Source organism: Triturus cristatus, chromosome 4_1 (genome assembly GCF_964204655.1).
Source record: "Triturus cristatus chromosome 4_1, aTriCri1.1, whole genome shotgun sequence".
In the NCBI taxonomy this organism is placed as follows: Eukaryota; Metazoa; Chordata; class Amphibia; order Caudata; family Salamandridae; genus Triturus; species Triturus cristatus.
In genome coordinates this window covers 122299804-122325963 of record NC_140585.1, presented here as the reverse complement: position 1 = coordinate 122325963, position 26160 = coordinate 122299804, and the positions used below count along the sequence as shown (strand labels likewise).

The 26160-nt window shown below is 38.9% G+C and overlaps 14 non-coding genes across 14 annotated transcripts; all 14 read right to left on the bottom strand.

The window, feature by feature from the left end:
* Window positions 1-1463: 1463 nt before the first annotated feature.
* TRNAK-CUU (transfer RNA lysine (anticodon CUU)) lies at window positions 1464-1536 on the bottom strand. The gene has a single exon. It is a non-coding gene; the product is annotated as a tRNA-Lys (tRNA).
* Window positions 1537-2307: 771 nt separating this feature from the next.
* Window positions 2308-2380, bottom strand: TRNAK-CUU (transfer RNA lysine (anticodon CUU)). Its single transcript has one exon. It is a non-coding gene; the product is annotated as a tRNA-Lys (tRNA).
* Window positions 2381-4839: 2459 nt separating this feature from the next.
* On the bottom strand, window positions 4840-4912 carry TRNAK-CUU (transfer RNA lysine (anticodon CUU)). Its single transcript has one exon. It is a non-coding gene; the product is annotated as a tRNA-Lys (tRNA).
* Window positions 4913-5683: 771 nt separating this feature from the next.
* Window positions 5684-5756, bottom strand: TRNAK-CUU (transfer RNA lysine (anticodon CUU)). Its single transcript has one exon. It is a non-coding gene; the product is annotated as a tRNA-Lys (tRNA).
* Window positions 5757-6527: 771 nt separating this feature from the next.
* On the bottom strand, window positions 6528-6600 carry TRNAK-CUU (transfer RNA lysine (anticodon CUU)). Its single transcript has one exon. It is a non-coding gene; the product is annotated as a tRNA-Lys (tRNA).
* Window positions 6601-6953: 353 nt separating this feature from the next.
* Window positions 6954-7026, bottom strand: TRNAA-AGC (transfer RNA alanine (anticodon AGC)). Its single transcript has one exon. It is a non-coding gene; the product is annotated as a tRNA-Ala (tRNA).
* Window positions 7027-7371: 345 nt separating this feature from the next.
* On the bottom strand, window positions 7372-7444 carry TRNAK-CUU (transfer RNA lysine (anticodon CUU)). The gene has a single exon. It is a non-coding gene; the product is annotated as a tRNA-Lys (tRNA).
* Window positions 7445-9059: 1615 nt separating this feature from the next.
* Window positions 9060-9132, bottom strand: TRNAK-CUU (transfer RNA lysine (anticodon CUU)). Its single transcript has one exon. It is a non-coding gene; the product is annotated as a tRNA-Lys (tRNA).
* Window positions 9133-14122: 4990 nt separating this feature from the next.
* On the bottom strand, window positions 14123-14195 carry TRNAK-CUU (transfer RNA lysine (anticodon CUU)). Its single transcript has one exon. It is a non-coding gene; the product is annotated as a tRNA-Lys (tRNA).
* Window positions 14196-17082: 2887 nt separating this feature from the next.
* TRNAA-AGC (transfer RNA alanine (anticodon AGC)) lies at window positions 17083-17155 on the bottom strand. Its single transcript has one exon. It is a non-coding gene; the product is annotated as a tRNA-Ala (tRNA).
* Window positions 17156-17500: 345 nt separating this feature from the next.
* Window positions 17501-17573, bottom strand: TRNAK-CUU (transfer RNA lysine (anticodon CUU)). The gene has a single exon. It is a non-coding gene; the product is annotated as a tRNA-Lys (tRNA).
* A 764-nt stretch (window positions 17574-18337) lies between these two features.
* Window positions 18338-18410, bottom strand: TRNAK-CUU (transfer RNA lysine (anticodon CUU)). Its single transcript has one exon. It is a non-coding gene; the product is annotated as a tRNA-Lys (tRNA).
* A 1198-nt stretch (window positions 18411-19608) lies between these two features.
* Window positions 19609-19681, bottom strand: TRNAA-AGC (transfer RNA alanine (anticodon AGC)). Its single transcript has one exon. It is a non-coding gene; the product is annotated as a tRNA-Ala (tRNA).
* Window positions 19682-20026: 345 nt separating this feature from the next.
* On the bottom strand, window positions 20027-20099 carry TRNAK-CUU (transfer RNA lysine (anticodon CUU)). The gene has a single exon. It is a non-coding gene; the product is annotated as a tRNA-Lys (tRNA).
* Between the last annotated feature and the right edge of the window lie 6061 nt (window positions 20100-26160).

Here is a 26160-nt window from a genome sequence, read left to right as displayed (position 1 = left end):
GGTGTGAAATTTTCATTTTGAGATTGCATAAGAAATCAAATTCCTCTCACGTGCTATAGAATACCTAAACACTTTTGATTAAACCACTTTAGTTGTTATAATGACACCAAATTTGAAAGCCATCTGTGACTTTTCTGTTCTTACTCTGCAACAACCATGGCAATTACAAGTTAAAAAGTAAAATGTATGCAAATTTTAGAATGGAGAATGCGGGCATCGATCCCGCTACATCTCGCATGCTAAGCGAGCGCTCTACCATTTGAGCTAATTCCCCTGTGTGCTCACTCAGCATCACATTTCAAAAGTAACGTTACTGCTGTCCACACTTTATTTTAAGTCTAATTGCCCATAACATGAGTGTTCAGTTCACTCCTAACTGATGCCTTAACTACACCTAGGGGATGTTTTACACTTCAGGTTGGCATGTTTAGTACTTGAATAGGAGTGATATCACTGTATGTTAACCTAGACTCAGGCCCTACCTAATCTTGGAGATACATTTCTCATGAATGAGTAACCAAGGGAGATACAATTTTTAGGAGTTAGTGCATGTCTAATGCAAGATTAATCACCATATTATGAGAGCCAATGCAATCATCCAGCAAAAAATACTCGTTTTCGCCCAACGTGGGGCTCAAACCCACGACCCTGATATTAAGAGTCTCATGCTCTACCGACTGAGCTAGCCGGGCTCCCACTTAAATATGGTATGCAGACTCATCATTTTTTATTAAGGAAAACCGTTTCTGGATATTCCTCTGCTCTTGTTTTGCAAGGAACTTCACTTTTATACATCCTTCAGAGGAAAGAATGTCAAGTAAAATAAGACGAAATGAAAATGGAAGGTGTGAAATTTTCATTTTGAGATTGCGTAAGAAATCAAATTCCTCTCACGTGCTATAGAATACCTAAACACTTTTGATTAAACCACTTTAGTTGTTATAATGACACCAAATTTGAAAGCCATCTGTGACTTTTCTGTTCTTACTCTGCAACAACCATGGCAATTACAAGTTAAAAAGTAAAATGTATGCAAATTTTAGAATAGAGAATGCGGGCATCGATCCCGCTACCTCTCGCATGCTAAGCGAGCGCTCTACCATTTGAGCTAATTCCCCTGTGTGCTCACTCAGCATCACATTTCAAAAGTAACGTTACTGCTGTCCACACTTTATTTTAAGTCTAATTGCCCATAACATGAGTGTTCAGTTCACTCCTAACTGATGCCTTAACTACACCTAGGGGATGTTTTACACTTCAGGTTGGCATGTTTAGTACTTGAATAGGAGTGATATCACTGTATGTTAACCTAGACTCAGGCCCTACCTAATCTTGGAGATACATTTCTCATGAATGAGTAACCAAGGGAGATACAATTTTTAGGAGTTAGTGCATGTCTAATGCAAGATTAATCACCATATTATGAGAGCCAATGCTATCATCCAGCAAAAAATACTGGTTTTCGCCCAACGTGGGGCTCGAACCCACGACCCTGAGATTAAGAGTCTCATGCTCTACCGACTGAGCTAGCCGGGCTCCCACTTAAATATGGTATGCAGACTCATCATTTTTTATTAAGGAAAACTGTTTCTGGATATTCCTCTGCTCTTGTTTTGCAAGGAACTTCACTTTTATACATCCTTCAGAGGAAAGAATGTCAAGTAAAATAAGACGAAATGAAAATGGAAGGTGTGAAATTTTCATTTTGAGATTGCATAAGAAATCAAATTCCTCTCACGTGCTATAGAATACCTAAACACTTTTGATTAAACCACATTAGTTGTTATAATGACACCAAATTTGAAAGCCATCTGTGACTTTTCTGTTCTTACTCTGCAACAACCATGGCAATTACAAGTTAAAAAGTAAAATGTATGCAAATTTTAGAATGGAGAAAGCGGGCATCGATCCCGCTACCTCTCGCATGCTAAGCGAGCGCTCTACCATTTGAGCTAATTCCCCTGTGTGCTCACTCAGCATCACATTTCAAAAGTAACGTTACTGCTGTCCACACTTTATTTTAAGTCTAATTGCCCATAACATGAGTGTTCAGTTCACTCCTAACTGATGCCTTAACTACACCTAGGGGATGTTTTACACTTCAGGTTGGCATGTTTAGTACTTGAATAGGAGTGATATCACTGTATGTTAACCTAGACTCAGGCCCTACCTAATCTTGGAGATACATTTCTCATGAATGAGTAACCAAGGGAGATACAATTTTTAGGAGTTAGTGCATGTCTAATGCAAGATTAATCACCATATTATGAGAGCCAATGCTATCATCCAGCAAAAAATACTCGTTTTCGCCCAACGTGGGGCTCGAACCCACGACCCTGAGATTAAGAGTCTCATGCTCTACCGACTGAGCTAGCCGGGCTCCCACTTAAATATGGTATGCAGACTCATCATTTTTTATTAAGGAAAACTGTTTCTGGATATTCCTCTGCTCTTATTTTGCAAGGAACTTCACTTTTATACATCCTTCAGAGGAAAGAATGTCAAGTAAAATAAGACGAAATGAAAATGGAAGGTGTGAAATTTTCATTTTGAGATTGCATAAGAAATCAAATTCCTCTCACGTGCTATAGAATACCTAAACACTTTTGATTAAACCACTTTAGTTGTTATAATGACACCAAATTTGAAAGCCATCTGTGACTTTTCTGTTCTTACTCTGCAACAACCATGGCAATTACAAGTTAAAAAGTAAAATGTATGCAAATTTTAGAATGGAGAATGCGGGCATCGATCCCGCTACCTCTCGCATGCTAAGCGAGCGCTCTACCATTTGAGCTAATTCCCCTGTGTGCTCACTCAGCATCACATTTCAAAAGTAACATTACTGCTGTCCACACTTTATTTTAAGTCTAATTGCCCATAACATGAGTGTTCAGTTCACTCCTAACTGATGCCTTAACTACACCTAGGGGATGTTTTACACTTCAGGTTGGCATGTTTAGTACTTGAATAGGAGTGATATCACTGTATGTTAACCTAGACTCAGGCCCTACCTAATCTTGGAGATACATTTCTCATGAATGAGTAACCAAGGGAGATACAATTTTTAGGAGTTAGTGCATGTCTAATGCAAGATTAATCACCATATTATGAGAGCCAATGCAATCATCCAGCAAAACATACTCGTTTTCGCCCAACGTGGGGCTCGAACCCACGACCCTGATATTAAGAGTCTCATGCTCTACCGACTGAGCTAGCCGGGCTCCCACTGAAATATGGTATGCAGACTCATCATTTTTTATTAAGGAAAACCGTTTCTGGATATTCCTCTGCTCTTGTTTTGCAAGGAACTTCACTTTCATACATCCTTCAGAGGAAAGAATGTCAAGTAAAATAAGACGAAATGAAAATGGAAGGTGTGAAATTTTCATTTTGAGATTGCATAAGAAATCAAATTCCTCTCACGTGCTATAGAATACCTAAACACTTTTGATTAAACCACTTTAGTTGTTATAATGACACCAAATTTGAAAGCCATCTGTGACTTTCATGTTCTTACTCTGCAACAACCATGGCAATTACAAGTTAAAAAGTAAAATGTATGCAAATTTTAGAATGGAGAATGCGGGCATCGATCCCGCTACCTCTCGTATGCTAAGCGAGCGCTCTACCATTTGAGCTAATTCCCCTGTGTGCTCACTCAGCATCACATTTCAAAAGTAACGTTACTGCTGTCCACACTGTATTTTAAGTCTAATTGCCCATAACATGAGTGTTCAGTTCACTCCTAACTGATGCCTTAACTACACCTAGGGGATGTTTTACACTTCAGGTTGGCATGTTTAGTACTTGAATAGGAGTGATATCACTGTATGTTAACCTAGACTCAGGCCCTACCTAATCTTGGAGATACATTTCTCATGAATGAGTAACCAAGGGAGATACAATTTTTAGGAGTTAGTGCATGTCTAATGCAAGATTAATCACCATATTATGAGAGCCAATGCTATCATCCAGCAAAAAATACTCGTTTTCGCCCAACGTGGGGCTCGAACCCACGACACTGAGATTAAGAGTCTCATGCTCTACCGACTGAGCTAGCCGGGCTCCCACTTAAATATGGTATGCAGACTCATCATTTTTTATTAAGGAAAACTGTTTCTGGATATTCCTCTGCTCTTGTTTTGCAAGGAACTTCACTTTTATACATCCTTCAGAGGAAAGAATGTCAAGTAAAAGAAGACGAAATGAAAATGGAAGGTGTGAAATTTTCATTTTGAGATTGCATAAGAAATCAAATTCCTCTCACGTGCTATAGAATACCTAAACACTTTTGATTAAACCACTTTAGTTGTTATAATGACACCAAATTTGAAAGCCATCTGTGACTTTTCTGTTCTTACTCTGCAACAACCATGGCAATTACAAGTTAAAAAGTAAAATGTATGCAAATTTTAGAATGGAGAATGCAGGCATCGATCCCTCTACCTCTCGCATGCTAAGCGAGCGCTCTACCATTTGAGCTAATTCCCCTGTGTGCTCACTCAGCATCACATTTCAAAAGTAACGTTACTGCTGTCCACACTTTATTTTAAGTCTAATTGCCCTTAACATGAGTGTTCAGTTCACTCCTAACTGATGCCTTAACTACACCTAGGGGATGTTTTACACTTCAGGTTGGCATGTTTAGTACTTGAATAGGAGTGATATCACTGTATGTTAACCTAGACTCAGGCCCTACCTAATCTTGGAGATACATTTCTCATGAATGAGTAACCAAGGGAGATACAATTTTTAGGAGTTAGTGCATGTCTAATGCAAGATTAATTACCATATTATGAGAGCCAATGCAATCATCCAGCAAAAAATACTCGTTTTCGCCCAACGTGGGGCTCGAACCCACGACCCTGAGATTAAGAGTCTCATGCTCTACCGACTGAGCTAGCCGGGCTCCCACTTAAATATGGTATGCAGACTCATCATTTTTTATTAAGGAAAACTGTTTCTGGATATTCCTCTGCTCTTGTTTTGCAAGGAACTTCACTTTTATACATCCTTCAGAGGAAAGAATGTCAAGTAAAATAAGACGAAATGAAAATGGAAGGTGTGAAATTTTCATTTTGAGATTGCATAAGAAATCAAATTCCTCTCACGTGCTATAGAATACCTAAACACTTTTGATTAAACCACTTTAGTTGTTATAATGACACCAAATTTGAAAGCCATCTGTGACTTTTCTGTTCTTACTCTGCAACAACCATGGCAATTACAAGTTAAAAAGTAAAATGTATGCAAATTTTAGAATGGAGAATGCGGGCATCGATCCCGCTACCTCTCGCATGCTAAGCGAGCGCTCTACCATTTGAGCTAATTCCCCTGTGTGCTCATTCAGCATCACATTTCAAAAGTAACGTTACTGCTGTCCACACTTTATTTTAAGTCTAATTGCCCATAACATGAGTGTTCAGTTCACTCCTAACTGATGCCTTAACTACACCTAGGGGATGTTTTACACTTCAGGTTGGCATGTTTAGTACTTGAATAGGAGTGATATCACTGTATGTTAACCTAGACTCAGGCCCTACCTAATCTTGGAGATACATTTCTCATGAATGAGTAACCAAGGGAGATACAATTTTTAGGAGTTAGTGCATGTCTAATGCAAGATTAATCACCATATTATGAGAGCCAATGCAATCATCCAGCAAAAAATACTCGTTTTCGCCCAACGTGGGGCTCGAACCCACGACCCTGAGATTAAGAGTCTCATGCTCTACCGACTGAGCTAGCCGGGCTCCCACTTAAATATGGTATGCAGACTCATCATTTTTTATTAAGGAAAACTGTTTCTGGATATTCCTCTGCTCTTGTTTTGCAAGGAACTTCACTTTTATACATCCTTCAGAGGAAAGAATGTCAAGTAAAATAAGACGAAATGAAAATGGAAGGTGTGAAATTTTCATTTTGAGATTGCATAAGAAATCAAATTCCTCTCACGTGCTATAGAATACCTAAACACTTTTGATTAAACCACTTTAGTTGTTATAATGACACCAAATTTGAAAGCCATCTGTGACTTTTCTGTTCTTACTCTGCAACAACCATGGCAATTACAAGTTAAAAAGTAAAATGTATGCAAATTTTAGAATGGAGAATGCAGGCATCGATCCCTCTACCTCTCGCATGCTAAGCGAGCGCTCTACCATTTGAGCTAATTCCCCTGTGTGCTCACTCAGCATCACATTTCAAAAGTAACGTTACTGCTGTCCACACTTTATTTTAAGTCTAATTGCCCTTAACATGAGTGTTCAGTTCACTCCTAACTGATGCCTTAACTACACCTAGGGGATGTTTTACACTTCAGGTTGGCATGTTTAGTACTTGAATAGGAGTGATATCACTGTATGTTAACCTAGACTCAGGCCCTACCTAATCTTGGAGATACATTTCTCATGAATGAGTAACCAAGGGAGATACAATTTTTAGGAGTTAGTGCATGTCTAATGCAAGATTAATTACCATATTATGAGAGCCAATGCAATCATCCAGCAAAAAATACTCGTTTTCGCCCAACGTGGGGCTCGAACCCACGACCCTGAGATTAAGAGTCTCATGCTCTACCGACTGAGCTAGCCGGGCTCCCACTTAAATATGGTATGCAGACTCATCATTTTTTATTAAGGAAAACTGTTTCTGGATATTCCTCTGCTCTTGTTTTGCAAGGAACTTCACTTTTATACATCCTTCAGAGGAAAGAATGTCAAGTAAAATAAGACGAAATGAAAATGGAAGGTGTGAAATTTTCATTTTGAGATTGCATAAGAAATAAAATTCCTCTCACGTGCTATAGAATACCTAAACACTTTTGATTAAACCACTTTAGTTGTTATAATGACACCAAATTTGAAAGCCATCTGTGACTTTTCTGTTCTTACTCTGCAACAACCATGGCAATTACAAGTTAAAAAGTAAAATGTATGCAAATTTTAGAATGGGGAATGCGGGCATCGATCCCGCTACCTCTCGCATGCTAAGCGAGCGCTCTACCATTTGAGCTAATTCCCCTGTGTGCTCATTCAGCATCACATTTCAAAAGTAACGTTACTGCTGTCCACACTTTATTTTAAGTCTAATTGCCCATAACATGAGTGTTCAGTTCACTCCTAACTGATGCCTTAACTACACCTAGGGGATGTTTTACACTTCAGGTTGGCATGTTTAGTACTTGAATAGGAGTGATATCACTGTATGTTAACCTAGACTCAGGCCCTACCTAATCTTGGAGATACATTTCTCATGAATGAGTAACCAAGGGAGATACAATTTTTAGGAGTTAGTGCATGTCTAATGCAAGATTAATCACCATATTATGAGAGCCAATGCAATCATCCAGCAAAAAATACTCGTTTTCGCCCAACGTGGGGCTCGAACCCACGACCCTGAGATTAAGAGTCTCATGCTCTACCGACTGAGCTAGCCGGGCTCCCACTTAAATATGGTATGCAGACTCATCATTTTTTATTAAGGAAAACTGTTTCTGGATATTCCTCTGCTCTTGTTTTGCAAGGAACTTCACTTTTATACATCCTTCAGAGGAAAGAATGTCAAGTAAAATAAGACGAAATGAAAATGGAAGGTGTGAAATTTTCATTTTGAGATTGCATAAGAAATCAAATTCCTCTCACGTGCTATAGAATACCTAAACACTGTTGATTAAACCACTTTAGTTGTTATAATGACACCAAATTTGAAAGCCATCTGTGACTTTTCTGTTCTTACTCTGCAACAACCATGGCAATTACAAGTTAAAAAGTAAAATGTATGCAAATTTTAGAATGGAGAATGCGGGCATCGATCCCGCTACATCTCGCATGCTAAGCGAGCGCTCTACCATTTGAGCTAATTCCCCTGTGTGCTCACTCAGCATCACATTTCAAAAGTAACGTTACTGCTGTCCACACTTTATTTTAAGTCTAATTGCCCATAACATGAGTGTTCAGTTCACTCCTAACTGATGCCTTAACTACACCTAGGGGATGTTTTACACTTCAGGTTGGCATGTTTAGTACTTGAATAGGAGTGATATCACTGTATGTTAACCTAGACTCAGGCCCTACCTAATCTTGGAGATACATTTCTCATGAATGAGTAACCAAGGGAGATACAATTTTTAGGAGTTAGTGCATGTCTAATGCAAGATTAATCACCATATTATGAGAGCCAATGCAATCATCCAGCAAAAAATACTCGTTTTCGCCCAACGTGGGGCTCAAACCCACAACCCTGATATTAAGAGTCTCATGCTCTACCGACTGAGCTAGCCGGGCTCCCACTTAAATATGGTATGCAGACTCATCATTTTTTATTAAGGAAAACCGTTTCTGGATATTCCTCTGCTCTTGTTTTGCAAGGAACTTCACTTTTATACATCCTTCAGAGGAAAGAATGTCAAGTAAAATAAGACGAAATGAAAATGGAAGGTGTGAAATTTTCATTTTGAGATTGCGTAAGAAATCAAATTCCTCTCACGTGCTATAGAATACCTAAACACTTTTGATTAAACCACTTTAGTTGTTATAATGACACCAAATTTGAAAGCCATCTGTGACTTTTCTGTTCTTACTCTGCAACAACCATGGCAATTACAAGTTAAAAAGTAAAATGTATGCAAATTTTAGAATAGAGAATGCGGGCATCGATCCCGCTACCTCTCGCATGCTAAGCGAGCGCTCTACCATTTGAGCTAATTCCCCTGTGTGCTCACTCAGCATCACATTTCAAAAGTAACGTTACTGCTGTCCACACTTTATTTTAAGTCTAATTGCCCATAACATGAGTGTTCAGTTCACTCCTAACTGATGCCTTAACTACACCTAGGGGATGTTTTACACTTCAGGTTGGCATGTTTAGTACTTGAATAGGAGTGATATCACTGTATGTTAACCTAGACTCAGGCCCTACCTAATCTTGGAGATACATTTCTCATGAATGAGTAACCAAGGGAGATACAATTTTTAGGAGTTAGTGCATGTCTAATGCAAGATTAATCACCATATTATGAGAGCCAATGCTATCATCCAGCAAAAAATACTGGTTTTCGCCCAACGTGGGGCTCGAACCCACGACCCTGAGATTAAGAGTCTCATGCTCTACCGACTGAGCTAGCCGGGCTCCCACTTAAATATGGTATGCAGACTCATCATTTTTTATTAAGGAAAACTGTTTCTGGATATTCCTCTGCTCTTGTTTTGCAAGGAACTTCACTTTTATACATCCTTCAGAGGAAAGAATGTCAAGTAAAATAAGACGAAATGAAAATGGAAGGTGTGAAATTTTCATTTTGAGATTGCATAAGAAATCAAATTCCTCTCACGTGCTATAGAATACCTAAACACTTTTGATTAAACCATTTTAGTTGTTATAATGACACCAAATTTGAAAGCCATCTGTGACTTTTCTGTTCTTACTCTGCAACAACCATGGCAATTACAAGTTAAAAAGTAAAATGTATGCAAATTTTAGAATGGAGAATGCGGGCATCGATCCCGCTACATCTCGCATGCTAAGCGAGCGCTCTACCATTTGAGCTAATTCCCCTGTGTGCTCACTCAGCATCACATTTCAAAAGTAACGTTACTGCTGTCCACACTTTATTTTAAGTCTAATTGCCCATAACATGAGTGTTCAGTTCACTCCTAACTGATGCCTTAACTACACCTAGGGGATGTTTTACACTTCAGGTTGGCATGTTTAGTACTTGAATAGGAGTGATATCACTGTATGTTAACCTAGACTCAGGCCCTACCTAATCTTGGAGATACATTTCTCATGAATGAGTAACCAAGGGAGATACAATTTTTAGGAGTTAGTGCATGTCTAATGCAAGATTAATCACCATATTATGAGAGCCAATGCAATCATCCAGCAAAAAATACTCGTTTTCGCCCAACGTGGGGCTCAAACCCACAACCCTGATATTAAGAGTCTCATGCTCTACCGACTGAGCTAGCCGGGCTCCCACTTAAATATGGTATGCAGACTCATCATTTTTTATTAAGGAAAACCGTTTCTGGATATTCCTCTGCTCTTGTTTTGCAAGGAACTTCACTTTTATACATCCTTCAGAGGAAAGAATGTCAAGTAAAATAAGACGAAATGAAAATGGAAGGTGTGAAATTTTCATTTTGAGATTGCGTAAGAAATCAAATTCCTCTCACGTGCTATAGAATACCTAAACACTTTTGATTAAACCACTTTAGTTGTTATAATGACACCAAATTTGAAAGCCATCTGTGACTTTTCTGTTCTTACTCTGCAACAACCATGGCAATTACAAGTTAAAAAGTAAAATGTATGCAAATTTTAGAATAGAGAATGCGGGCATCGATCCCGCTACCTCTCGCATGCTAAGCGAGCGCTCTACCATTTGAGCTAATTCCCCTGTGTGCTCACTCAGCATCACATTTCAAAAGTAACGTTACTGCTGTCCACACTTTATTTTAAGTCTAATTGCCCATAACATGAGTGTTCAGTTCACTCCTAACTGATGCCTTAACTACACCTAGGGGATGTTTTACACTTCAGGTTGGCATGTTTAGTACTTGAATAGGAGTGATATCACTGTATGTTAACCTAGACTCAGGCCCTACCTAATCTTGGAGATACATTTCTCATGAATGAGTAACCAAGGGAGATACAATTTTTAGGAGTTAGTGCATGTCTAATGCAAGATTAATCACCATATTATGAGAGCCAATGCTATCATCCAGCAAAAAATACTGGTTTTCGCCCAACGTGGGGCTCAAACCCACGACCCTGAGATTAAGAGTCTCATGCTCTACCGACTGAGCTAGCCAGGCTCCCACTTAAATATGGTATGCAGACTCATCATTTTTTATTAAGGAAAACTGTTTCTGGATATTCCTCTGCTCTTGTTTTGCAAGGAACTTCACTTTTATACATCCTTCAGAGGAAAGAATGTCAAGTAAAATAAGACGAAATGAAAATGGAAGGTGTGAAATTTTCATTTTGAGATTGCATAAGAAATCAAATTCCTCTCACGTGCTATAGAATACCTAAACACTTTTGATTAAACCACATTAGTTGTTATAATGACACCAAATTTGAAAGCCATCTGTGACTTTTCTGTTCTTACTCTGCAACAACCATGGCAATTACAAGTTAAAAAGTAAAATGTATGCAAATTTTAGAATGGAGAAAGCGGGCATCGATCCCGCTACCTCTCGCATGCTAAGCGAGCGCTCTACCATTTGAGCTAATTCCCCTGTGTGCTCACTCAGCATCACATTTCAAAAGTAACGTTACTGCTGTCCACACTTTATTTTAAGTCTAATTGCCCATAACATGAGTGTTCAGTTCACTCCTAACTGATGCCTTAACTACACCTAGGGGATGTTTTACACTTCAGGTTGGCATGTTTAGTACTTGAATAGGAGTGATATCACTGTATGTTAACCTAGACTCAGGCCCTACCTAATCTTGGAGATACATTTCTCATGAATGAGTAACCAAGGGAGATACAATTTTTAGGAGTTAGTGCATGTCTAATGCAAGATTAATCACCATATTATGAGAGCCAATGCTATCATCCAGCAAAAAATACTTGTTTTCGCCCAACGTGGGGCTCGAACCCACAACCCTGAGATTAAGAGTCTCATGCTCTACCGACTGAGCTAGCCGGGCTCCCTCTTAAATATGGTATGCAGACTCATCATTTTTTATTAAGGAAAACTGTTTCTGGATATTCCTCTGCTCTTGTTTTGCAAGGAACTTCACTTTTATACATCCTTCAGAGGAAAGAATGTCAAGTAAAATAAGACGAAATGAAAATGGAAGGTGTGAAATTTTCATTTTGAGATTGCATAAGAAATCAAATTCCTCTCACGTGCTATAGAATACCTAAACACTTTTGATTAAACCACTTTAGTTGTTATAATGGCACCAAATTTGAAAGCCATCTGTGACTTTTCTGTTCTTACTCTGCAACAACCATGGCAATTACAAGTTAAAAAGTAAAATGTATGCAAATTTTAGAATGGAGAATGCGGGCATCGATCCCGCTACCTCTCGCATGCTAAGCGAGCGCTCTACCATTTGAGCTAATTCCCCTGTGTGCTCACTCAGCATCACATTTCAAAAGTAACGTTACTGCTGTCCACACTTTATTTTAAGTCTAATTGCCCATAACATGAGTGTTCAGTTCACTCCTAACTGATGCCTTAACTACACCTAGGGGATGTTTTACACTTCAGGTTGGCATGTTTAGTACTTGAATAGGAGTGATATCACTGTATGTTAACCTAGACTCAGGCCCTACCTAATCTTGGAGATACATTTCTCATGAATGAGTAACCAAGGGAGATACAATTTTTAGGAGTTAGTGCATGTCTAATGCAAGATTAATCACCATATTATGAGAGCCAATGCAATCATCCAGCAAAAAATACTCGTTTTCGCCCAACGTGGGGCTCGAACCCACGACCCTGATATTAAGAGTCTCATGCTCTACCGACTGAGCTAGCCGGGCTCCCACTTAAATATGGTATGCAGACTCATCATTTTTTATTAAGGAAAACCGTTTCTGGATATTCCTCTGCTCTTGTTTTGCAAGGAACTTCACTTTCATACATCCTTCAGAGGAAAGAATGTCAAGTAAAATAAGACGAAATGAAAATGAAGGTGTGAAATTTTCATTTTGAGATTGCATAAGAAATCAAATTCCTCTCACGTGCTATAGAATACCTAAACACTTTTGATTAAACCACTTTAGTTGTTATAATGACACCAAATTTGAAAGCCATCTGTGACTTTCATGTTCTTACTCTGCAACAACCATGGCAATTACAAGTTAAAAAGTAAAATGTATGCAAATTTTAGAATGGAGAATGCGGGCATCGATCCCGCTACCTCTCGTATGCTAAGCGAGCGCTCTACCATTTGAGCTAATTCCCCTGTGTGCTCACTCAGCATCACATTTCAAAAGTAACGTTACTGCTGTCCACACTGTATTTTAAGTCTAATTGCCCATAACATGAGTGTTCAGTTCACTCCTAACTGATGCCTTAACTACACCTAGGGGATGTTTTACACTTCAGGTTGGCATGTTTAGTACTTGAATAGGAGTGATATCACTGTATGTTAACCTAGACTCAGGCCCTACCTAATCTTGGAGATACATTTCTCATGAATGAGTAACCAAGGGAGATACAATTTTTAGGAGTTAGTGCATGTCTAATGCAAGATTAATCACCATATTATGAGAGCCAATGCTATCATCCAGCAAAAAATACTCGTTTTCGCCCAACGTGGGGCTCGAACCCACGACACTGAGATTAAGAGTCTCATGCTCTACCGACTGAGCTAGCCGGGCTCCCACTTAAATATGGTATGCAGACTCATCATTTTTTATTAAGGAAAACTGTTTCTGGATATTCCTCTGCTCTTGTTTTGCAAGGAACTTCACTTTTATACATCCTTCAGAGGAAAGAATGTCAAGTAAAATAAGACAAAATGAAAATGGAAGGTATGAAATTTTCATTTTGAGATTGCATAAGAAATCAAATTCCTCTCACGTGCTATAGAATACCTAAACACTTTTGATTAAACCACTTTAGTTGTTATAATGACACCAAATTTGAAAGCCATCTGTGACTTTTCTGTTCTTACTCTGCAACAACCATGGCAATTACAAGTTAAAAAGTAAAATGTATGCAAATTTTAGAATGGAGAATGCGGGCATCGATCCCTCTACCTCTCGCATGCTAAGCGAGCGCTCTACCATTTGAGCTAATTCCCCTGTGTGCTCACTCAGCATCACATTTCAAAAGTAACGTTACTGCTGTCCACACTTTATTTTAAGTCTAATTGCCCATAACATGAGTGTTCAGTTCACTCCTAACTGATGCCTTAACTACACCTAGGGGATGTTTTACACTTCAGGTTGGCATGTTTAGTACTTGAATAGGAGTGATATCACTGTATGTTAACCTAGACTCAGGCCCTACCTAATCTTGGAGATACATTTCTCATGAATGAGTAACCAAGGGAGATACAATTTTTAGGAGTTAGTGCATGTCTAATGCAAGATTAATTACCATATTATGAGAGCCAATGCAATCATCCAGCAAAAAATACTCGTTTTCGCCCAACGTGGGGCTCGAACCCACGACCCTGAGATTAAGAGTCTCATGCTCTACCGACTGAGCTAGCCGGGCTCCCACTTAAATATGGTATGCAGACTCATCATTTTTTATTAAGGAAAACTGTTTCTGGATATTCCTCTGCTCTTGTTTTGCAAGGAACTTCACTTTTATACATCCTTCAGAGGAAAGAATGTCAAGTAAAATAAGACGAAATGAAAATGGAAGGTGTGAAATTTTCATTTTGAGATTGCATAAGAAATCAAATTCCTCTCACGTGCTATAGAATACCTAAACACTTTTGATTAAACCACTTTAGTTGTTATAATGACACCAAATTTGAAAGCCATCTGTGACTTTTCTGTTCTTACTCTGCAACAACCATGGCAATTACAAGTTAAAAAGTAAAATGTATGCAAATTTTAGAATGGAGAATGCGGGCATCGATCCCGCTACCTCTCGCATGCTAAGCGAGCGCTCTACCATTTGAGCTAATTCCCCTGTGTGCTCACTCAGCATCACATTTCAAAAGTAACGTTACTGCTGTCCACACTTTATTTTAAGTCTAATTGCCCATAACATGAGTGTTCAGTTCACTCCTAACTGATGCCTTAACTACACCTAGGGGATGTTTTACACTTCAGGTTGGCATGTTTAGTACTTGAATAGGAGTGATATCACTGTATGTTAACCTAGACTCAGGCCCTACCTAATCTTGGAGATACATTTCTCATGAATGAGTAACCAAGGGAGATACAATTTTTAGGAGTTAGTGCATGTCTAATGCAAGATTAATCACCATATTATGAGAGCCAATGCAATCATCCAGCAAAAAACTACTCGTTTTCGCCCAACGTGAGGCTCGAACCCACGACCCTGAGAATAAGAGTCTCATGCTCTACCGACTGAGCTAGCCGGGCTCCCACTTAAATATGGTATGCAGACTCATCATTTTTTATTAAGGAAAACCGTTTCTGGATATTCCTCTGCTCTTGTTTTGCAAGGAACTTCACTTTTATACATCCTTCAGAGGAAAGAATGTCAAGTAAAATAAGACGAAATGAAAATGGAAGGTGTGAAATTTTCATTTTGAGATTGCATAAGAAATCAAATTCCTCTCACGTGCTATAGAATACCTAAACACTTTTGATTAAACCACTTTAGTTGTTATAATGACACCAAATTTGAAAGCCATCTGTGACTTTTCTGTTCTTACTCTGCAACAACCATGGCAATTACAAGTTAAAAAGTAAAATGTATGCAAATTTTAGAATGGAGAATGCGGGCATCGATCCCGCTACATCTCGCATGCTAAGCGAGCGCTCTACCATTTGAGCTAATTCCCCTGTGTGCTCACTCAGCATCACATTTCAAAAGTAACGTTACTGCTGTCCACACTTTATTTTAAGTCTAATTGCCCATAACATGAGTGTTCAGTTCACTCCTAACTGATGCCTTAACTACACCTAGGGGATGTTTTACACTTCAGGTTGGCATGTTTAGTACTTGAATAGGAGTGATATCACTGCATGTTAACCTAGACTCAGGCCCTACCTAATCTTGGAGATACATTTCTCATGAATGAGTAACCAAGGGAGATACAATTTTTAGGAGTTAGTGCATGTCTAATGCAAGATTAATCACCATATTATGAGAGCCAATGCTATCATCCAGCAAAAAATACTCGTTTTCGCCCAACGTGGGGCTCGAACCCGCTTCCCTGAGATTAAGAGTCTCATGCTCTACCGACTGAGCTAGCCGGGCTCCCACTTAAATATGGTATGCAGACTCATCATTTTTTATTAAGGAAAACTGTTTCTGGATATTCCTCTGCTCTTGTTTTGCAAGGAACTTCACTTTTATACATCCTTCAGAGGAAAGAATGTCAAGTAAAATAAGACGAAATGAAAATGGAAGGTGTGAAATTTTCATTTTGAGATTGCATAAGAAATCAAATTCCTCTCACGTGCTATAGAATACCTAAACACTTTTGATTAAACCACTTTAGTTGTTATAATGACACCAAATTTGAAAGCCATCTGTGACTTTTCTGTTCTTACTCTGCAACAACCATGGCAATTACAAGTTAAAAAGTAAAATGTATGCAAATTTTAGAATGGAGAATGCGGGCATCGATCCCGCTACCTCTCGTATGCTAAGCGAGCGCTCTACCATTTGAGCTAATTCCCCTGTGTTCTCACTCAGCATCACATTTCAAAAGTAACGTTACTGCTGTCCACACTTTATTTTAAGTCTAATTGCCCATAACATGAGTGTTCAGTTCACTCCTAACTGATGCCTTAACTACACCTAGGGGATGTTTTACACTTCAGGTTGGCATGTTTAGTACTTGAATAGGAGTGATATCACTGTATGTTAACCTAGACTCAGGCCCTACCTAATCTTGGAGATACATTTCTCATGAATGAGTAACCAAGGGAGATACAATTTTTAGGAGTTAGTGCATGTCTAATGCAAGATTAATCACCATATTATGAGAGCCAATGCAATCATCCAGCAAAAAACTACTCGTTTTCGCCCAACGTGAGGCTCGAACCCACGACCCTGAGAATAAGAGTCTCATGCTCTACCGACTGAGCTAGCCGGGCTCCCACTTAAATATGGTATGCAGACTCATCATTTTTTATTAAGGAAAACCGTTTCTGGATATTCCTCTGCTCTTGTTTTGCAAGGAACTTCACTTTTATACATCCTTCAGAGGAAAGAATGTCAAGTAAAATAAGACGAAATGAAAATGGAAGGTGTGAAATTTTCATTTTGAGATTGCATAAGAAATCAAATTCCTCTCACGTGCTATAGAATACCTAAACACTTTTGATTAAACCACTTTAGTTGTCATAATGACACCAAATTTGAAAGCCATCTGTGACTTTTCTGTTCTTACTCTGCAACAACCATGGCAATTACAAGTTAAAAAGTAAAATGTATGCAAATTTTAGAATGGAGAATGCGGGCATCGATCCCGCTACCTCTCGCATGCTAAGCGAGCGCTCTACCATTTGAGCTAACTCCCCTGTGTGCTCACTCAGCATCACATTTCAAAAGTAACGTTACTGCTGTCCACACTTTATTTTAAGTCTAATTGCCCATAACATGAGTGTTCAGTTCACTCCTAACTGATGCCTTAACTACACCTAGGGGATGTTTTACACTTCAGGTTGGCATGTTTAGTACTTGAATAGGAGTGATATCACTGTATGTTAACCTAGACTCAGGCCCTACCTAATCTTGGAGATACATTTCTCATGAATGAGTAACCAAGGGAGATACAATTTTTAGGAGTTAGTGCATGTCTAATGCAAGATTAATCACCATATTATGAGAGCCAATGCTATCATCCAGCAAAAAATACTCGTTTTCGCCCAACGTGGGGCTCGAACCCACGACCCTGAGATTAAGAGTCTCATGCTCTACCGACTGAGCTAGCCGGGCTCCCACTTAAATATGGTATGCAGACTCATCATTTTTTATTAAGGAAAACTGTTTCTGGATATTCCTCTGCTCTTGTTTTGCAAGGAACTTCACTTTTATACATCCTTCAGAGGAAAGAATGTCAAGTAAAATAAGACGAAATGAAAATGGAAGGTGTGAAATTTTCATTTTGAGATTGCATAAGAAATCAAATTCCTCTCACGTGCTATAGAATACCTAAACACTTTTGATTAAACCACTTTAGTTGTTATAATGACACCAAATTTGAAAGCCATCTGTGACTTTTCTGTTCTTACTCTGCAACAACCATGGCAATTACAAGTTAAAAAGTATGCAAATTTTAGAATGGAGAATGCGGGCATCGATCCCGCTACCTCTCGCATGCTAAGCGAGCGCTCTACCATGTGAGCTAATTCCCCTGTGTGCTCATTCAGCATCACATTTCAAAAGTAACGTTACTGCTGTCCACACTTTATTTTAAGTCTAATTGCCCATAACATGAGTGTTCAGTTCACTCCTAACTGATGCCTTAACTACACCTAGGGGATGTTTTACACTTCAGGTTGGCATGTTTAGTACTTGAATAGGAGTGATATCACTGTATGTTAACCTAGACTCAGGCCCTACCTAATCTTGGATTTACATTTCTCATGAATGAGTAACCAAGGGAGATACAATTTTTAGGAGTTAGTGCATGTCTAATGCAAGATTAATCACCATATTATGAGAGCCAATGCAATCATCCAGCAAAAAATACTCGTTTTCGCCCAACGTGGGGCTCGAACCCACGACCCTGAGATTAAGAGTCTCACGCTCTACCGACTGAGCTAGCCGGGCTCCCACTTAAATATGGTATGCAGACTCATCATTTTTTATTAAGGAAAACCGTTTCTGGATATTCCTCTGCTCTTGTTTTGCAAGGAACTTCACTTTTATACATCCTTCAGAGGAAAGAATGTCAAGTAAAATAAGACGAAATGAAAATGGAAGGTGTGAAATTTTCATATTGAGATTGCATAAGAAATCAAATTCCTCTCACGTGCTATAGAATACCTAAACACTTTTGATTAAACCACTTTAGTTGTTATAATGACACCAAATTTGAAAGCCATCTGTGACTTTTCTGTTCTTACTCTGCAACAACCATGGCAATTACAAGTTAAAAAGTAAAATGTATGCAAATTTTAGAATGGAGAATGCGGGCATCGATCCCGCTACCTCTCGTATGCTAAGCGAGCGCTCTACCATTTGAGCTAATTCCCCTGTGTTCTCACTCAGCATCACATTTCAAAAGTAACGTTACTGCTGTCCACACTTTATTTTAAGTCTAATTGCCCATAACATGAGTGTTCAGTTCACTCCTAACTGATGCCTTAACTACACCTAGGGGATGTTTTACACTTCAGGTTGGCATGTTTAGTACTTGAATAGGAGTGATATCACTGTATGTTAACCTAGACTCAGGCCCTACCTAATCTTGGAGATACATTTCTCATGAATGAGTAACCAAGGGAGATACAATTTTTAGGAGTTAGTGCATGTCTAATGCAAGATTAATCACCATATTATGAGAGCCAATGCAATCATCCAGCAAAAAACTACTCGTTTTCGCCCAACGTGAGGCTCGAACCCACGACCCTGAGAATAAGAGTCTCATGCTCTACCGACTGAGCTAGCCGGGCTCCCACTTAAATATGGTATGCAGACTCATCATTTTTTATTAAGGAAAACCGTTTCTGGATATTCCTCTGCTCTTGTTTTGCAAGGAACTTCACTTTTATACATCCTTCAGAGGAAAGAATGTCAAGTAAAATAAGACGAAATGAAAATGGAAGGTGTGAAATTTTCATTTTGAGATTGCATAAGAAATCAAATTCCTCTCACGTGCTATAGAATACCTAAACACTTTTGATTAAACCACTTTAGTTGTCATAATGACACCAAATTTGAAAGCCATCTGTGACTTTTCTGTTCTTACTCTGCAACAACCATGGCAATTACAAGTTAAAAAGTAAAATGTATGCAAATTTTAGAATGGAGAATGCGGGCATCGATCCCGCTACCTCTCGCATGCTAAGCGAGCGCTCTACCATTTGAGCTAACTCCCCTGTGTGCTCACTCAGCATCACATTTCAAAAGTAACGTTACTGCTGTCCACACTTTATTTTAAGTCTAATTGCCCATAACATGAGTGTTCAGTTCACTCCTAACTGATGCCTTAACTACACCTAGGGGATGTTTTACACTTCAGGTTGGCATGTTTAGTACTTGAATAGGAGTGATATCACTGTATGTTAACCTAGACTCAGGCCCTACCTAATCTTGGAGATACATTTCTCATGAATGAGTAACCAAGGGAGATACAATTTTTAGGAGTTAGTGCATGTCTAATGCAAGATTAATCACCATATTATGAGAGCCAATGCTATCATCCAGCAAAAAATACTCGTTTTCGCCCAACGTGGGGCTCGAACCCACGACCCTGAGATTAAGAGTCTCATGCTCTACCGACTGAGCTAGCCGGGCTCCCACTTAAATATGGTATGCAGACTCATCATTTTTTATTAAGGAAAACTGTTTCTGGATATTCCTCTGCTCTTGTTTTGCAAGGAACTTCACTTTTATACATCCTTCAGAGGAAAGAATGTCAAGTAAAATAAGACGAAATGAAAATGGAAGGTGTGAAATTTTCATTTTGAGATTGCATAAGAAATCAAATTCCTCTCACGTGCTATAGAATACCTAAACACTTTTGATTAAACCACTTTAGTTGTTATAATGACACCAAATTTGAAAGCCATCTGTGACTTTTCTGTTCTTACTCTGCAACAACCATGGCAATTACAAGTTAAAAAGTATGCAAATTTTAGAATGGAGAATGCGGGCATCGATCCCGCTACCTCTCGCATGCTAAGCGAGCGCTCTACCATGTGAGCTAATTCCCCTGTGTGCTCATTCAGCATCACATTTCAAAAGTAACGTTACTGCTGTCCACACTTTATTTTAAGTCTAATTGCCCATAACATGAGTGTTCAGTTCACTCCTAACTGATGCCTTAACTACACCTAGGGGATGTTTTACACTTCAGGTTGGCATGTTTAGTACTTGAATAGGAGTGATATCACTGTATGTTAACCTAGACTCAGGCCCTACCTAATCTTGGAGATACATTTCTCATGAATGAGTAACCAAGGGAGATACAATTTTTAGGAGTTAGTGCATGTCTAATGCAAGATTAATCACCATATTATGAGAGCCAATGCAATCATCCAGCAAAAAACTACTCGTTTTCGCCCAATGTGAGGCTCGAACCCACGACCCTGAGAATAAGAGTCTCATGCTCTACCGACTGAGCTAGCCGGGCTCCCACTTAAATATGGTATGCAGACTCATCATTTTTTATTAAGGAAAACTGTTTCTGGATATTCCTCTGCTCTTGTTTTGCAAGGAACTTCACTTTTCTACATCCTTCAGAGGAAAGAATGTCAAGTAAAATAAGACGAAATGAAAATGGAAGGTGTGAAATTTTCATTTTGAGATTGCATAAGAAATCAAATTCCTCTCACGTGCTATAGAATACCTAAACACTTTTGATTAAACCACTTTAGTTGTTATAATGACACCAAATTTGAAAGCCATCTGTGACTTTTCTGTTCTTACTCTGCAACAACCATGGCAATTACAAGTTAAAAAGTAAAATGTATGCAAATTTTAGAATGGAGAATGCGGGCATCGATCCCGCTACCTCTCGCATGCTAAGCGAGCGCTCTACCATTTGAGCTAATTCCCCTGTGTGCTCACTCAGCATCACATTTCAAAAGTAACGTTACTGCTGTCCACACTTTATTTTAAGTCTAATTGCCCATAACATGAGTGTTCAGTTCACTCCTAACTGATGCCTTAACTACACCTAGGGGATGTTTTACACTTCAGGTTGGCATGTTTAGTACTTGAATAGGAGTGATATCACTGTATGTTAACCTAGACTCAGGCCCTACCTAATCTTGGAGATACATTTCTCATGAATGAGTAACCAAGGGAGATACAATTTTTAGGAGTTAGTGCATGTCTAATGCAAGATTAATCACCATATTATGAGAGCCAATGCAATCATCCAGCAAAAAATACTCGTTTTCGCCCAACGTGGGGCTCAAACCCACGACCCTGATATTAAGAGTTTCATGCTCTACCGACTGAGCTAGCCAGGCTCCCACTTAAATATGGTATGCAGACTCATCATTTTTTATTAAGGAAAACCGTTTCTGGATATTCCTCTGCTCTTGTTTTGCAAGGAACTTCACTTTTATACATCCTTCAGAGGAAAGAATGTCAAGTAAAATAAGACGAAATGAAAATGGAAGGTGTGAAATTTTCATTTTGAGATTGCATAAGAAATCAAATTCCTCTCACGTGCTATAGAATACCTAAACACTTTTGATTAAACCACTTTAGTTGTTATAATGACACCAAATTTGAAAGCCATCTGTGACTTTTCTGTTCTTACTCTGCAACAACCATGGCAATTACAAGTTAAAAAGTAAAATGAATGCAAATTTTAGAATAGAGAATGCGGGCATCGATCCCGCTACCTCTCGCATGCTAAGCGAGCGCTCTACCATTTGAGCTAATTCCCCTGTGTGCTCACTCAGCATCACATTTCAAAAGTAACGTTACTGCTGTCCACACTTTATTTTAAGTCTAATTGCCCATAACATGAGTGTTCAGTTCACTCCTAACTGATGCCTTAACTACACCTAGGGGATGTTTTACACTTCAGGTTGGCATGTTTAGTACTTGAATAGGAGTGATATCACTGTATGTTAACCTAGACTCAGGCCCTACCTAATCTTGGAGATACATTTCTCATGAATGAGTAACCAAGGGAGATACAATTTTTAGGAGTTAGTGCATGTCTAATGCAAGATTAATCACCATATTATGAGAGCCAATGCTATCATCCAGCAAAAAATACTGGTTTCCACCCAACGTGGGGCTTGAACCCACGACCCTGAGATTAAGAGTCTCATGCTCTACCGACTGAGCTAGCCGGGCTCCCACTTAAATATGGTATGCAGACTCATCATTTTTTATTAAGGAAAACTGTTTCTGGATATTCCTCTGCTCTTGTTTTGCAAGGAACTTCACTTTTATACATCCTTCAGAGGAAAGAATGTCAAGTAAAATAAGACGAAATGAAAATGGAAGGTGTGAAATTGTCATTTTGAGATTGCATAAGAAATCAAATTCCTCTCACGTGCTATAGAATACCTAAACACTTTTGATTAAACCACTTTAGTTGTTATAATGACACCAAATTTGAAAGCCATCTGTGACTTTTCTGTTCTTACTCTGCAACAACCATGGCAATTACAAGTTAAAAAGTAAAATGTATGCAAATTTTAGAATAGAGAATGCGGGCATCGATCCCGCTACCTCTCGCATGCTAAGCGAGCGCTCTACCATTTGAGCTAATTCCCCTGTGTGCTCACTCAGCATCACATTTCAAAAGTAACGTTACTGCTGTCCACACTTTATTTTAAGTCTAATTGCCCATAACATGAGTGTTCAGTTCACTCCTAACTGATGCCTGAACTACACCTAGGGGATGTTTTACACTTCAGGTTGGCATGTTTAGTACTTGAATAGGAGTGATATCACTGTATGTTAACCTAGACTCAGGCCCTACCTAATCTTGGAGATACATTTCTCATGAATGAGTAACCAAGGGAGATACAATTTTTAGGAGTTAGTGCATGTCTAATGCAAGATTAATCACCATATTATGAGAGCCAATGCAATCATCCAGCAAAAAATACTCGTTTTCGCCCAACGTGGGGCTCAAACCCACGACCCTGATATTAAGAGACTCATGCTCTACCGACTGAGCTAGCCGGGCTCCCACTTAAATATGGTATGCAGACTCATCATTTTTTATTAAGGAAAACCGTTTCTGGATATTCCTCTGCTCTTGTTTTGCAAGGAACTTCACTTTTATACATCCTTCAGAGGAAAGAATGTCAAGTAAAATAAGACGAAATGAAAATGGAAGGTGTGAAATTTTCATTTTGAGATTGCATAAGAAATCAAATTCCTCTCACGTGCTATAGAATACCTAAACACTTTTGATTAAACCACTTTAGTTGTTATAATGACACCAAATTTGAAAGCCATCTGTGACTTTTCTGTTCTTACTCTGCAACAACCATGGCAATTACAAGTTAAAAAGTAAAATGTATGCAAATTTTAGAATAGAGAATGCGGGCATCGATCCCGCTACCTCTCGCATGCTAAGCGAGCGCTCTACCATTTGAGCTAATTCCCCTGTGTGCTCACTCAGCATCACATTTCAAAAGTAACGTTACTGCTGTCCACACTTTATTTTAAGTCTAATTGCCCATAACATGAGTGTTCAGTTCACTCCTAACTGATGCCTTAACTACACCTAGGGGATGTTTTACACTTCAGGTTGGCATGTTTAGTACTTGAATAGGAGTGATATCACTGTATGTTAACCTAGACTCAGGCCCTACCTAATCTTGGAGATACATTTCTCATGAATGAGTAACCAAGGGAGATACAATTTTTAGGAGTTAGTGCATGTCTAATGCAAGATTAATCACCATATTCTGAGAGCCAATGCTATCATCCAGCAAAAAATACTGGTTTTCACCCAACGTGGGGCTCGAACCCACGACCCTGAGATTAAGAGTCTCATGCTCTACCGACTGAGCTAGCCGGGCTCCCACTTAAATATGGTATGCAGACTCATCATTTTTTATTAAGGAAAACTGTTTCTGGATATTCCTCTGCTCTTGTTTTGCAAGGAACTTCACTTTTATACATCCTTCAGAGGAAAGAATGTCAAGTAAAATAAGACGAAATGAAAATGGAAGGTGTGAAATTGTCATTTTGAGATTGCATAAGAAATCAAATTCCTCTCACGTGCTATAGAATACCTAAACACTTTTGATTAAACCACTTTAGTTGTTATAATGACACCAAATTTGAAAGCCATCTGTGACTTTTCTGTTCTTACTCTGCAACAACCATGGCAATTACAAGTTAAAAAGTAAAATGTATGCAAATTTTAGAATGGAGAATGCGGGCATCGATCCCGCTACCTCTCGCATGCTAAGCGAGCGCTCTACCATTTGAGCTAATTCCCCTGTGTGCTCACTCAGCATCACATTTCAAAAGTAACGTTACTGCTGTCCACACTTTATTTTAAGTCTAATTGCCCATAACATGAGTGTTCAGTTCACTCCTAACTGATGCCTTAACTACACCTAGGGGATGTTTTACACTTCAGGTTGGCATGTTTAGTACTTGAATAGGAGTGATATCACTGTATGTTAACCTAGACTCAGGCCCTACCTAATCTTGGAGATACATTTCTCATGAATGAGTAACCAAGGGAGATACAATTTTTAGGAGTTAGTGCATGTCTAATGCAAGATTAATCACCATATTATGAGAGCCAATGCAATCATCCAGCAAAAAACTACTCGTTTTCGCCCAATGTGAGGCTCGAACCCACGACCCTGAGAATAAGAGTCTCATGCTCTACCGACTGAGCTAGCCGGGCTCCCACTTAAATATGGTATGCAGACTCATCATTTTTTATTAAGGAAAACTGTTTCTGGATATTCCTCTGCTCTTGTTTTGCAAGGAACTTCACTTTTCTACATCCTTCAGAGGAAAGAATGTCAAGTAAAATAAGACGAAATGAAAATGGAAGGTGTGAAATTTTCATTTTGAGATTGCATAAGAAATCAAATTCCTCTCACGTGCTATAGAATACCTAAACACTTTTGATTAAACCACTTTAGTTGTTATAATGACACCAAATTTGAAAGCCATCTGTGACTTTTCTGTTCTTACTCTGCAACAACCATGGCAATTACAAGTTAAAAAGTAAAATGTATGCAAATTTTAGAATGGAGAATGCGGGCATCGATCCCGCTACATCTCGCATGTTAAGCGAGCGCTCTACCATTTGAGCTAATTCCCCTGTGTGCTCACTCAGCATCACATTTCAAAAGTAACGTTACTGCTGTCCACACTTTATTTTAAGTCTAATTGCCCATAACATGAGTGTTCAGTTCACTCCTAACTGATGCCTTAACTACACCTAGGGGATGTTTTACACTTCAGGTTGGCATGTTTAGTACTTGAATAGGAGTGATATCACTGTATGTTAACCTAGACTCAGGCCCTACCTAATCTTGGAGATACATTTCTCATGAATGAGTAACCAAGGGAGATACAATTTTTAGGAGTTAGTGCATGTCTAATGCAAGATTAATCACCATATTATGAGAGCCAATGCAATCATCCAGCAAAAAATACTCGTTTTCGCCCAACGTGGGGCTCAAACCCACGACCCTGATATTAAGAGTTTCATGCTCTACCGACTGAGCTAGCCAGGCTCCCACTTAAATATGGTATGCAGACTCATCATTTTTTATTAAGGAAAACCGTTTCTGGATATTCCTCTGCTCTTGTTTTGCAAGGAACTTCACTTTTATACATCCTTCAGAGGAAAGAATGTCAAGTAAAATAAGACGAAATGAAAATGGAAGGTGTG